The following is a 14390-nucleotide window of genomic DNA, read 5'->3' as shown; positions in this document are numbered from 1 at the left end:
TAGACAGGCAGGCGATAATATACGCAGGGCAGTGTTATTGGCACATATTGCTAAAAAACGGAAAATCCCTTTATGTTTTCTATCTCTCGATATTAAGAGGGCATTTGACACAGTATCCTGGCAATATATGCAATATTCATTACAAAAATGGGGTTTTGGACCCCACTTTTTAACATGGATCAAAGCATTATATAATAAACCCAAAGCCTATATAAAATATGCTGGATACAAATCTGAAGCCTTTAACCTCCCTGGCGGTATTCCCGAGTCTGGCTCGGGTTGGATTTTTTATACCAAAAGCGGTATCCCCGAGCCAGACTCGGGCTTGCATCGCAGGATCCAGGAAGAGCATACTTACCTTGTCCCCTGGATCCTGCGATGTCTCCCCGCTGTGATCGGCGAGCCGCTGTGTCTCGCTCGATTCACAGTGCCGAGCTCCGTTCCCTGCGAGCGTTGCGACACACGGGGACGGAGTTCGGCGGTAAATTCAAAAGTGAAACACACAGTATAGATACAGCATACTGTAATCTTACAGATTACAGTACTGTATCAAATAATTACACATCCCCTTTGTCCCTAGTGGTCTGCCCAGTGTCCTGCATGCAGTTTTATATATATAAAACTGTTCTTTCTGCCAGGAAACTGGAGATTGTCCATAGCAACCAAAACTGTCTCTTTACATCAAAAGTGGTTTTAGAGCAGCTAGAAAAAAGCGATAATAAATTAGAATCACTTGCAGAATTGAGCGATAGTGATTTGTGGGGAGATCCGTCATCAAACACTAAAAGTAACGAAAGCTAAAATTCTGCAACTGAGCAAATTTCAGTGTTTTTGATTTGATTACATTATTATATATTTTTTATTATTATTATATTATTATTTGTTATAATTATTTATAGTTATTTATTATATTATAATTTTTTATTTCGTTTTTCAAACTTTATCATACCCGGGATGTCTACTAGACTCTTGTTTGGACAGATTTAAGTGAACTATTCCTAAGAATTACAGGCCTACAATATAAAACGCCAAATTTCTGTGCAAAATAATTGTACCGCTTTCAGCACCTAAAATCAGAAATAATCATACCGCCAGGGAGGTTAATATCGAAAGAGGTACCCGACAGGGTTGCCCATTATCTCCCTTATTATTTGCCCTTATACTCGAACCCATGGCCCAATACATCAGAACAAACCAAACTATAACTGGCATTGAAGTAGGAGGTATTACACACAAATTATGTATATTTGCAGACGATATATTACTTTTTCTATCATCACCACAGGTCTCTGGTCCTAACTTAATACCAGCTCTTGATGGATTTGCAGCCCTATCCGGCCTTATGATTAATCCTAAGAAATGCCTAGTGCTTAATATTTCACTCACAAACATGGAATTGATCCCGGCTAGGGCTGCACTCCCATTCACATGGGCAGAAAAATCAATCCCATATCTTGGAATTCATTTAACAGCATCTCATTCTGACTTATTCTCAACCAATTATCCTCCTGTATTAAGACAGATCACAAATCTAATAAAACAATGGTCGCAACTTCCTTTATCCTGGATAGGGAAGATTAATGCAATCAAAATGACTATTCTACCCAAATTGCTTTATCTATTCAGAGTCCTCCCTATTCCAATTCCTTCCTATTTTTTGAGAATAGTACAAAAAAGAGCAACTTCGTTTATATGGGGCTCTTCTAAACCACGTATACCTATACACACACTACAGCTTCCCAAAAATAAAGGAGGCCTGGGATACCCTAATTTTACTAACTACTACAGAGCAGCACATTTGGCCAGTCTGTCCAAATACCATGCAAAACAGGAAATCCCATTATGGGTATTTATAGAGGCTTCAGAAAATGACCCTCTATTAATATCAAATTTATTATGGCTTGATCCTAAAGACCGCTTTAAAATTCATAATCCCATAACTAAACACTTCTTATCTCTCTGGGATAAACTAAAAACCAAATATCAGTTACAATCTCCACACAATCCTCTCCTTTCTTTTATCAGAAATCCGGCCTTTTATCCGGCATGGATCTACCCAAATTCTTTTAAAGCTTGGACAACATCAGGCATTCAGACACTAAATGACTTCATAGCATCTAAATCATTCCTTTCATTCCCATCGCTTAGAGAAAAATATGATCTACCAAACTCTGAGATATTTAGATATCTCCAAATCAAAAATTTCTATACACCATTCCTAAAGGGGGATACACCATTATCCCAATTATCCATTTTTGAATCAATCTGTACAAAAGATCCATTTGCTAAAGGTACAATTTCATCACTTTATAATCAATTATATGGAGTAGCAAATCTTAATAGACCCTCTTACGTTCAGAGGTGGGAGGAGGACCTGGGACGAACTTTAGAAGACACGGACTGGTTATAATATATGGCTCACATCTAAGTCATCTTCACCCAACATCTTAGCACTGGAGACAAATTATAAAGTCCTAACTCGCTGGTACCTTGTACCCGCTAGAGTGGCAAAATATTCACCTAATACCTCAACTCTTTGTTTTCGAGGATGCCCAGAAATAGGCACATATTTACACATATGGTGGACGTGCCCAGTAATCCAAACCTTCTGGAAGGAAGTCTTCGTGATTGCATCTAAAATATTTAAAAAAATAATACAACCAGATCCATATTTAACTTTACTTAATCTAAAACCAGAATGGTTAACACTCTCTCAATTCAAACTTATGATCCAACTAATAACGGCTGCAAAACAAACAGTGGCCAAGGCATGGAAATCTCCTACATTGGTACTAGCAGAAACAATTCACAGAATGAATAATACAATGTCCCATGCTAAGATGGTAGCCATCGATCAAAATCAAATTCCAAAATTTGAAAAACTTTGGCATCCTTGGATAAAACAACAGTTCCTGTCAAATTTCAATGACTCTGTCCTGTTGCCATGGTAACAGATTAAATGACTTACAGAGACACCCATTCTAAGGCTTCAAAGAGAACTAAAAAGAATAATAAACTGACGAGCGGGACAACCTTGTGGACCATACCTCTACCTTTCAACCCTTTTTCTTCTTTCTCTTTCCTTTTCTCCACCTTACGATTAAGCTCATTATCAGAATTTATTTGACCTATATACACTCTACTTGTAAACAATATGTATAGTAGGTATAAATCATTTAAATACCTACAAAAGTAACTAAGGAAATGATATATATCTTTAATTTAGGTTTACGTGAACCCAATGTTTAATATTTGAAATTTCATGATATTTACCTATATAAACCCTACTGTAAAACAATGAGCTTACTTTATAGATCCTTGTAAACTTACTTTATGTATCTTTATGTATCTTTATAACATTGTATACTCAATAAACTTCTTTTGACAAGGATACTAGGGGATTTTGATTATTCTTTTATCATTGATGTCTATTTCCAATATCCATATATACTGTATATCTGTATATATACTGCTTGAAATTGTTTTATTTGCATTTAGTGAATAAAGCCTATGTAACATGCAAAAAATATTCAAATGATTTACTTATCTAATTTTGTTAACAGTCACTTGATGTTTAAATAAAAAGATTTTGCAAATAACAGAAATTGATGACATTTAGTTAGCAAAACAAAAAAAAAGCTACATAAAGACATAAACTAAAGACATCTTTGTGCAACAAAAGAAAAATGGAAGCTCTCAAATTTTTTTTCTCAAAAACTGCTGCAGACAACACTTAAAACTGCAGCAATGCTTAAGTCCAGCCAAGATATTAAAGTAGATTAATAATGCCACATTTTCAAAACTGCTACTACACACTCTTAATATCCTCAGTAAGCCAAATTTACCTGCAGCTTGGCTATTTTGAGAATAAAGCTACACTGCCAAAAGTGTTATTAACCACTGATACTATACCTGTCACAAACTCATAAAATTCAAACAAGGTAAAGGGCTACAAATGGCAAGAGAATAGGGAAGAGTATGTTAAACCAGTCTGTAAATATAAGTTGTATTTAAACAGATAATCTGGATAATGGCTTCTGCAGTTACATGGAAAATCTACCTTCTTACTTAAAACCCCCACTCTGAGATTGTTTTTACAGGGCTTCTCCCTCCTATACAGTGCCTTAGAAAAGTATTCATACCCCTTGAAATGTTCCACATTTTGTCCTGTTGCAACCAAAAACATACAGTAAATGTATTTTATTAGGCTTTTATGTGATAGACCAACACAAAGTGGCACATAATTGTGAAGTGTAAGGAAAATGATAAATGGTTTTCAACATTTTTTACAAATAAATATCTGAAAAGTGTGGCATGCATTTGTGTTCAGCCCCCCCGAGTCAATACTTTGTAGAACCACCCTTTGCTGCAATCACAGCTGCAAGTCTTTTTTGGGTATGTCTCTACCAGCTTTACACATCTAGAGAGTGACATTTTTGCCCATTCTTCTTTGCAAAATAGCTCAAGCTCTGTCAGATTGGATGGAGAGCGTCTGTTAACAGCAATTTTAAAGTCTTGCCACAGATTCTCAGTTGGATTTAGGTCTGGACCTTGATTGGGCCATTCTAACACATGAATATGCTTTGATCTAAACCATTCCATTGTAGCTCTGGCTGTATGTTTAGGGTGATTTTCCTGATGGAAGGTGAACCTCCACTCCAGTCTCAAGTTATTTGCAGACTCTAACAGGTTTTCTGTTAAAAGTGATGTGCAGTGTTAGTTTTTTGCCACACATAGCGTTTTGCCTCGGTTCGGTTTGCAGCAGAACATGCGAACAGGCAAAAAATTTCTTTGAACACGTGAACACCGTTAAAGTCTATGGGACACAAACGTGAAAAATCAAAAGTGCTCATTATAAAGGCTTATATGCACGTTATTGCCATAAAAAGTGTTTGGGGACTCGGGTCTTACTCCATGGGACATTCGGGAGCAGTGATTTTAATAATGCTTAAAGTGAAACAATAAAAATGAAATATTCCTTTATGTTGTGAAATATTCCCTCTGCTGTGAAATATTATATCAAAAATTGTAATTACATGCCCCTGTTAAACAGGGGCAGAAATATTGGGCCTTGGGCGAAGTGGGTGGTGCCACAACACTGTAACCCCTCATGGATACTCTTGTAGGGCGCAGGAACATGGCCCTGCTGTGAAATATTATATCAAAAATTGTAATTACATTTCCCCTGTTAAACAGGGGCAGAAAAATTGGGCCTTGGGCAGTGGTGGTGGTGCCACAATACTGTAAGCCCTCACAGTTACTCTTGTTGGGCACAGGAACATGGTCCTGCTGTGAAATATTATATCAAAAATTGTAATTTTAATGCCCCTGTTAAACAGAGGCATACAAATTGGGCCTTGGGCGGTGGTGGTGGTGGCACAACACTGTAACTCCTCACAGATACTCTTGTTGGGTGCAAGAACACGGACCTGCTGTGGAAAATTGTATCAAAAATTGTAATTACATGCCCCTGTTAAACAGGAGCATAAAAATTGGGCCTTGGGCAGTGGTGGTGGTGGTGCCACAACACTGTAAGCCCTCAGATACTCTTGTTGGGCACAGAAACAGGCCCCGCTGTGAAATATTATATCAAAAATTGTAATTACATGCCCCTGTTAAACAGGGGAAGAAAAATTGGGCCTTGGGCAGTGGTTGTGGTGCCGCAACACTGTAACCCCTCACAGATACTCTTGTTGGGCGCAGGAACAGGCCCTGCTGTGAAATATTATATCAAAAATTGAAAATTTAATGCCCCTGTTAAACAGGGGCAGACAAATTGGGCCTTGGGCGGTGGTGGTGGTGCCACAACACTGTACCTCCTCACAGATACTCTTGTTGGGCGCAAGAACATGGACCTGCTGTGGAAAATTATATAAAAAATTGTAATTACATGGCCCTGTTAAACAGGGGCAGAAAAATTGGGCCTTGTGCAGTGGTTGTGGTGGTGCCACAACACTGTAAGCCCTCAGATACTCTTGTTGGGCACATAAATAGGCCCTGCTTTGAAATATTATATCAAAAATTGTAATTACATGCCCCTGTTAAACAGGGGCAGAAAAATTGGGCCTTTGGTGGTGGTGGTAGTGGCACAACACTATAATCCCTCACAGATACTCTTGTTGGGCGCAGAAACATGGCCCTGCTGGGAAATGTTATATCAAAAATTGTAATTTTAATGCCCCTGTTAAATAGGGGCAGACAAATTGGGCCTTGGGCGGTGGTGCCACAACACTGTAACTCCTCACAGATACTCTTGTTGGGAGCAAGAACACGGACCAGCTGTGGAAAATGATATAAAAAATTGTAATTACATGCCCCTGTTAAACAGGGGCATAAAAATTGGGCCTTGGGCAGTGGTGGTGGTGGTGCCACAACACTGTAACCCCTCAGATACTCTTGTTGGGCACAGGAACAGGCCCTGCTGTGAAATATTATATCAAAAATTGTAATTAAATGCCCCTGTTAAACACAGGCAGAAAAATTGGGCCTTGGGCGGTGGTCGCGGTGCCACAACACTGTAACCCCTCACAGATACTCTTGTTGGGTGCAGGAACGGGCGCTGCTGTGAAATATTATATCAAAAATTGTAATTACATGCTCCTGTTAAACAGCGGCAGAAAAATTGGGCCTTGAGTGGTGGTGGTGCCACAATACTGTAAGCCCTCACCGTTACTCTTGTTGGGCACAGGAACATGGTCCTGCGTCAAAATATTATATCAAAAATTTTAATTACATGCCGCTGTTAAACTGTATTAGCAACTGTATAACAGCTGCATTGTATTGTGTACTGTGTACACCACCCGAAGTGTAGTAGAAACTGTACACACTGTATTAGATACTGTGTGCACCACCTGCACTGTATTAGAAAACTGTACTGTGGCTGCACTGTATTGTGTACTGTGTACACCACCAGAAGCATAGTAGTAACTGTACATACTGTATTAGATACTGTGTACACTGCCTGCACAGTATTAGAAACTGTACTACGGCTGCACTGTATTGTGTACTGTGTACACCACCAGAAGCGTAGTAGAAACTGTACACACTGTATTAGATACTGTGTACACCACCAGAAAAGTAGTAGAAACTGTACAATGGCTGCACTGTATTTTACACTGTGTACACCACCAGAAGTGTAGTACAAACTGTACACACTGTATTGCACACTGTGTACACCACCTGAAGTGTATTCGAAACAGTACACCACAGAATGCACTGTAGATATAGGCTACACCGGATGCAAAGTATATATATATATATATATATATATATATATATATATACAGAAAAATTGGGCCTTGGGCGGTGGTCGTGGTGCCACAACACTGTGACCCCTCACAGATACTCTTGTTGGGTGCATGAACATGGCCCTGCTGTGAAATATTATATCAAAAATTTTAATTTTAATGCCCCTGTTAAACAGGGGCAGACAATTTGGCCTTGGGCAGTGGTGGTGGTGGTGCCACAACACTGTAACTCCTCACAAATACTCATGTTGGGCACAGGAACACGGACCTGCTGTGGAAAATGATATCAAAAATTGTAATTACATGCCCCTGTTAAACAGGGGCAGAAAAATTGGGCCTTGGGCATTGGTGGTGGTGGTGGTGCCACAACACTGTAACCCCTCAGATACTCTTGTTGGGAACAGGAACAGGCCCTGCTGTGAAATATTATATCAAAAATTGTAATAAAATGCCCCTGTTAAACAGGGGCAGAAAAATCTGGCCTTGAGCGGTGGTCGTTGTGCCAAAAAACTGTAACACCTCAGAAATACTCTTGTTGGGCGTAGGAACGGGCCCTGCTGTGAAATATTATATCAAAAATTTTAATTTTAATGCCCCTGTTAAATAGGGGCAGAAAAATTGGGCCTTGGGCAGTGGTGCCACAACACTGTAACTCCTCACAGATACTCTTGTTGGGCGCAGGAACACGGACCAGCTGTGGAAAATGATATCAAAAATTGTAATTACATGCCCCTGTTAAACAGGGGCATAAAAATTGGGACTTCGGCAGTGGTGGTGGTGGTGCCACAACACTGTAACCCCTCAGATACTCTTGTTGGGCACAGGAACAGGCCCTGCTGTGAAATATTATATCAAAAATTGTAATTAAATGCCCCTGTTAAACACGGGCAGAAAAATTGGGCCTTGGGCGGTGGTCGCGGTGCCACAACACTGTAACCCCTCACAGATACTCTTGTTGGGCGCAAGAACAGGCGCTGCTGTGAAATATTATATCAAAAATTGTAATTACATGCCCCTATTAAACAGGGGCAGAAAAAATTGGGCCTTTGGTGGTAGTGGTGCCACACCACTGTAAGCCCTCACTCTTGTTGGGCACAGGAACGGGCCCTGCTGTGAAATATTATACCAAAAATTGGAATTACATGCTCCTGTTAAACAGGGGCAGAAAAATTGGGCCTTGAGCGGTGGTGGTGCCACAATACTGTAAGCCCTCACAATTACTCTTGTTGGGCGCAGGAACATGGCCCTGCATTGACATATTATATCAAAAATTGTAATTACATGCCCCTGTTAAACTGTATTAGCAACTGTACAACAGCTGCACTGTATTGTGTACTGTGTACACCACCCGAAGTGTAGTAGAAACTGTACACACTGTATTAGATACTGTGTGCACCACCTGCACTGTATTAGAAAACTGTACTGTGGCTGCACTGTATTGTGTACTGTGTACACCACCAGAAGCGTAGTAGTAACTGTACACACTGTATTAGATACTGTGTACACAGCCTGCACTGTATTAGAAACTGTACTATGGCTGCACTGTATTGTGTACTGTGTACACCACCAGAAGCGTAGTAGAAACTGTACACACTGTATTAGATACTGTGTACACCACCAGAAAAGTAGTAGAAACTGTACAACAGCTGCACTGTATTTTACACCTTGTGCACCACCAGAAGTGTAGTACAAACTGTACACACTGTATTGCACACTGTTTACACCACCTGAAGTGTATTCGAAACAGTACACCACAGAATGCACTGTAGATATAGGCTACACCGGATGCAAAGTATATATATATATATATATATATATATATATATATATATATATATACCGAAAAATTAAGCCTTGGGCGGTGGTCGTGGTGCCACAACACTGTGACCCCTCACAGATACTCTTGTTGGGCGCATGAACATGGCCCTGCTGTGAAATATTATATCAAAAATTTTAATTTTAATGCCCCTGTTAAACAGGGGCAGACAATTTGGCCTTGAGCAGTGGTGGTGGTGGTGCCACAACACTGTAACTCCTCACAGATACTCTTGTTGGGCGCAGGAACACAGACCTGCTGTGGAAAATGATATCAAAAATTGTAATTACATGCCCCTGTTAAACAGGGGCAGAAAAATTGGGCCTTGGGCATTGGTGGTGGTGGTGGTGCCACAACACTGTAACCCCTCAGATACTATTGTTGGGCACAGGAACAGGCCCTGCTGTGAAATATTATATCAAAAATTGTAATAAAATGCCCCTGTTAAACAGGGGCAGAAAAATCGGGCCTTGAGCGGTGGTCGTGGTGCCAAAACACTGTAACACCTGACAAATACTCTTGTTGGGTGCAGGAACAGGCCCTGCTGTGAAATATTATATCAAAAATTGTAATTACATGCCCCTATTAAACAGGGGCAGAAAAAATTGGGCCTTTGGTGGTGGTGGTGCCACACCACTGTAAGCCCTCACAGTTACTCTTGTTGGGCACAGGAATGGGCCCTGCTGTGAAATATTATATCAAAAATTGTAATTAAATGAACCTGTTAAACAGGGGCAGAAAAATTGGGCCTTGGGCAGTGGTCGTGGTGCCACAACACTGTAACCCCTCACAGATACTCTTGTTTGGTGCAGGAACATGGTACTGCTGTGAAATATTATATCAAAAATTGTAATTACATGCCCCTGTTAAACAGGGGCAGAAAATTGGGCCTTGAGCATTGGTGGTGGTGGTGCTACAATACTGTAAGCCCTCACAGTTACTCTTGTTGGGCGCAGGAACAGGCCCTGCGTTGAAATATTATATCAAGAATTGTAATTACATGCCACTGTTAAACTGTATTAACAACTGTACAACAGCTGCGCTGTATTGTGTACTGTGTACACCACCCGAAGTGTAGAAACTGTACACACCGTATTAGATACTGTTTCCACTGCCTGCACTGTATTAGAAACTGTACTGTGGCTGCACTGTATTGTGTACTGTGTACACCACCAGAAACGTAGTAGTAACTGTACACACTGTATTAGATACTGTGTACACTGCCTGCACTGTATTAGAAACTGTACTACGGCTGCACCGTATTGTGTACTGTGTACACCACCAGTAGCAGTAAAAGCCATGGATGATCTCTGCAGTTATAGGTGGAAGGGAGCCTTGTTCCTCTGTATTGTCTGCCGTTTGTGGAGCGTATACTTCCGGGATCCGACCGTGATCCAGAATGAGGCTTGCACCTCAGCCAGGCAATCGAGGGGAGGGCTGGAACGCAGAGTCAGTAGTATGCGCTGTACTGCCGTCAAGCAACGCGTTTCCGAGCATGAGCTGTGAGGCACGCTCCTTTATCAGAGCTTGATAAAGGAGCACGCCTCACAGCGTATGCTTGGAAACGCGTTGTGTTTTGTATGAAAGTTCATACATGCATGGGTTGTCCACACGGGGGTTCTTCTCCCAAAAAATTACAACAAAAACTAAAATGCCAAGCCACCTGGCTCTCAAGGCTCACTCAGCCTTGGTCGCAGTACAAAGCTGAGCAGGCCCACTCCTGGCCTTTAGGAAGGGGCTCTCCTGTCACTCCAGGCTTTCACCCTCCTCAAAGACTCACGGCCCATAATGTTCACTGTTCGGTGCACGGAAGAACACCTGATGTTCAAGTCAAACTTCTGTTCGATTTGAACATCGAGCTCATCCCTAGTGATAACACCAAATTTAACACACCTGCTCCCCATTCACACCTGAGACCTTGTAACGCTAACCAGTCACATGGCACCGCGGAGGGAAAATGGCTAATTGGGCCCAATTTGGACATTTTCATTTAGAGGTTTACTCACTTTTGTTGCCAGTGGTTTTAGACATTAATGACTGTGTTTTGAGTTATTTTAATGGGACAGCAAATTTACACTGTTATGCAAGCTGTACACTCACTACTATACATTGTAGCAAAAGTGTAATTTCTTTGTGTTGTCACATGAAAAGATATAATAAAATATTTACAAAGATTTGAGGGGTATACTCACTTTTGTGAGATACTGTATGTGGCCATTCACTGAGTAGCCATGAAGAAAAGACAAGTGGTGTATAAGCCTATAGGAATTTGGTTCTTTTTCAGACACCATAATGTTAGAAAAACGGAGTTGATCAAAGGGACCTAAAATCTTTAGTTCAGCTAACTCCTTAAATAATCTGTCTTGCACTATATGAAGTAAGTTATTTACTGATTTAAGATTGTCTATTATAGTACAACCTGAGCCTTCAAAAGCTGGGAGAAGAAAACTCTCTGAAAAGCCTTTAACTGCTTGCTGCCCGCCCACCGTCAAATGACAGCGGGGCGGTGCGGCTCTTGTTCTGGGATGCCATCATATGACAGCGTCCCAGAACGGCCGCTCTCAGCATGGCAATCGCGGCCGCGCCATGTTGCTAGGACACGGTGCTACCCCAATCTATGTAAAGAGCCGCATGCGCGGCTCTTTAACCATGTGATCGGCTGTGTCCAATTACAGCCGGTCACATGTAAACACGGAGATGCCGGTAATCGTCTCTCATCGCCTCACACTGACAGAGTGTGTGGCGAGGAGAGTCGATCAGTGGCATCTCCTCACAGGGGGACATGTATGAATGTAATCAGGGCACTAATCATCAGTGCCCTGATTACAATAAAGAAATATAGTGTCACAATACAGTGCCCACCAATACCAGCATACAGTGCCCACCAGTGGCAGCAATCAGTGCCCACCACTGCCCACAAGTGCCACCAATCAGTGCCCATTAGCCATGCCAGTCAGTGCTGACAATCAGTGCCGCCTATTAATGTCCATCACTGCTATTCATAAATGCCCATCAGTGTCGCCCATCAGTTTCACCCATCAATGCCCATCAGTGCCCATCTGTACCACCTATCCGTGCGGTATATCCTTGCCACCCATCTGTGCCCACCAGTGCCGCCTATCAGTGTCCGCCACTGCTGCCTATGAGTGCCCACCAGTGCAGCCTATTGGTCCCCATCAGTGCCACCTAACAGTGCCCATCAGTGCCGCCTATCAGTGCTCATCAGTGCCACATATCAGTGCCACCTATCAGTGCCCATAAGTGCGGCATATTAGTGCCTCCACATCAGTGCCACCTCTTCAGTGCCCATAAGTCCCGCCTCATCAGTGCCCATAAGTGCCACTTGATCAATGCCCACCAGTCCACCCTATCAGTGTCCATCGGTGCCGCCTCATCAGCGCACATCAGTGAAGGCAAAAAATTACTTACAAAATTTACTGACAGAAAAAAAGTAAAAAACATTTTTTTTTCAAAATTTTTTGGTCTTTTTTTTTTTTGTAAAAAATAAAAAAAACGGCAGTGATTAAATACCACCAAAAGTGTGTGAAGAAAATGATAAAAAATTTGTTTGGGTACGTCATATAGCATGACCGCACAATTGTCATTCAAAGTGCGACAGCGCTAAAAGCTGAAAAATGGTTTGGGCACGAAGGCTGTGTTAGTGCCTGGTAGGCTAATGCTTAATTAGTAATGACATGGCCTGTTGATCTGGCACTGTAGCAAAGTGTCATTTTTTTCAGTGTTGTCACATGAAAAGATATAATAAAATATTTACAAAAATGTGAGGGGTGTACTCACTTGTATAAGGAAATGGTGAGGTTATTAATAACTAATAACATTAATATTAGTGTCCAAATATTTTAAATGATGTCTTGATTTAAACATGTCTCTTTTCCCTTCACATTCAGGAGATACATACAACTTTTTTTCCTGCTGTCTTTCAGCAGGGGAAATATTATAGACAGGTTTTCAAGTTTTAAATTGTCCAGGAAATGTCGACTCTTTTCTCCACCTGTGTAAGGATGCATGTTGGAAGTCCTTCAGTCTTATAAACATATACCATTCTTTACATTCTGTTTGGACACTGTGCATTTTGCTTTAGAAGGTTAGCTGTTTTACTAATTTCAAGGCTTATTACACAAGTCTTATTTGGAAATTATAAAAACAGCTTTTTCTAGGCTCAAGGTGGAAAGAAGTAATACGACCCATTGTTCTTCCCAGTTCTGTAAATACTTTGTTTGCAATTTTCAGCAATTCTAGTAAGGAACACAAAATGCCTTATGCCACGTACACACGAGCTGACTTTACAGCAGACTTGGTCCGGCGGATTTTTAGACGGACTTTCTGACGAACTTTCCGAATGAACGGACTTGCCTACACACGATCAACCAAAGTCTGACGGATTCGTACGTGATGACGTATGACCGGACTAAAACAAGGAAGTTCATAGCCAGTAGCCAATAGCTGCCCGAGCGTCGGTTTTTGTCCGTCGAACTAGCCTCCAGAGGAGCGGACTTTTCGACCGGACTCGAGTCCATTGGAAAGATTTGAAACGTGTTTCATTTCTAGGTCCGTCGAACTTTTTGGGCCCACACAGGATCAAATTATCCGACGGACTCCGGTCTGCCGGACCAAGTCTGCCGTAAAGTCCACTCCTGTGTACGTGGCATTAGAGTTAGTGGTGACCTGAATTGAACTTTCTATTTCTGGGCCTCATTTAATCTTAAAAAAAAATCTATGATTCCTAAATTAAAAGATGAGAATATATCCATTTCTTCATAAAGGTTCTAACAGAGAAAAAGAAATTTAGAGTGAACAGCTTAGCAATAGGGATGAGCCGATCACCCCCCGGTTCCGTTCGCACCAGAACATGCGAACAGGCAAAACATTTGTGCGAACACCGTTAAAGTCTATGGGACACGAACATGAAAAATAAAAAATGCTCCTTTTAAAGGCTTATATGCAAGTTATTACCATAACAAGTGTTTGGAGACCTGGGTCCTGCCCCAGGGGACATGTATCAATGCAAAGAAAAGTTTTAACCCCAAAGCACCCTCCCCATGTTGATGAGGACAAAAGCCTCATCCCCACAACCCTGGCCATTGGTTGTGGGGGTCTGCGGGCAGGGGGGCTTATCAGAATCTGGAAACCCCCTTTAACAAGGAGGCCCCCCCAGATCCCACCCCCCTATGTGAATGGGTATCGGCTACATTGTACCCCCATCCATGACCAAAAAAGTGTCAAAAAAGTAAAAATGACAGGAGACAGTTTGACAATTCCTTTATTTAAAAAAAAGAAAAAGTGACCCATGATGTAAATCCATCGTC

The sequence above is a fragment of the Aquarana catesbeiana genome, linkage group LG01 (assembly GCF_042186555.1).
Source record: "Aquarana catesbeiana isolate 2022-GZ linkage group LG01, ASM4218655v1, whole genome shotgun sequence".
Lineage (NCBI taxonomy): Eukaryota > Metazoa > Chordata > Amphibia > Anura > Ranidae > Aquarana > Aquarana catesbeiana.
This window is presented reverse-complemented; position numbering follows the sequence as displayed.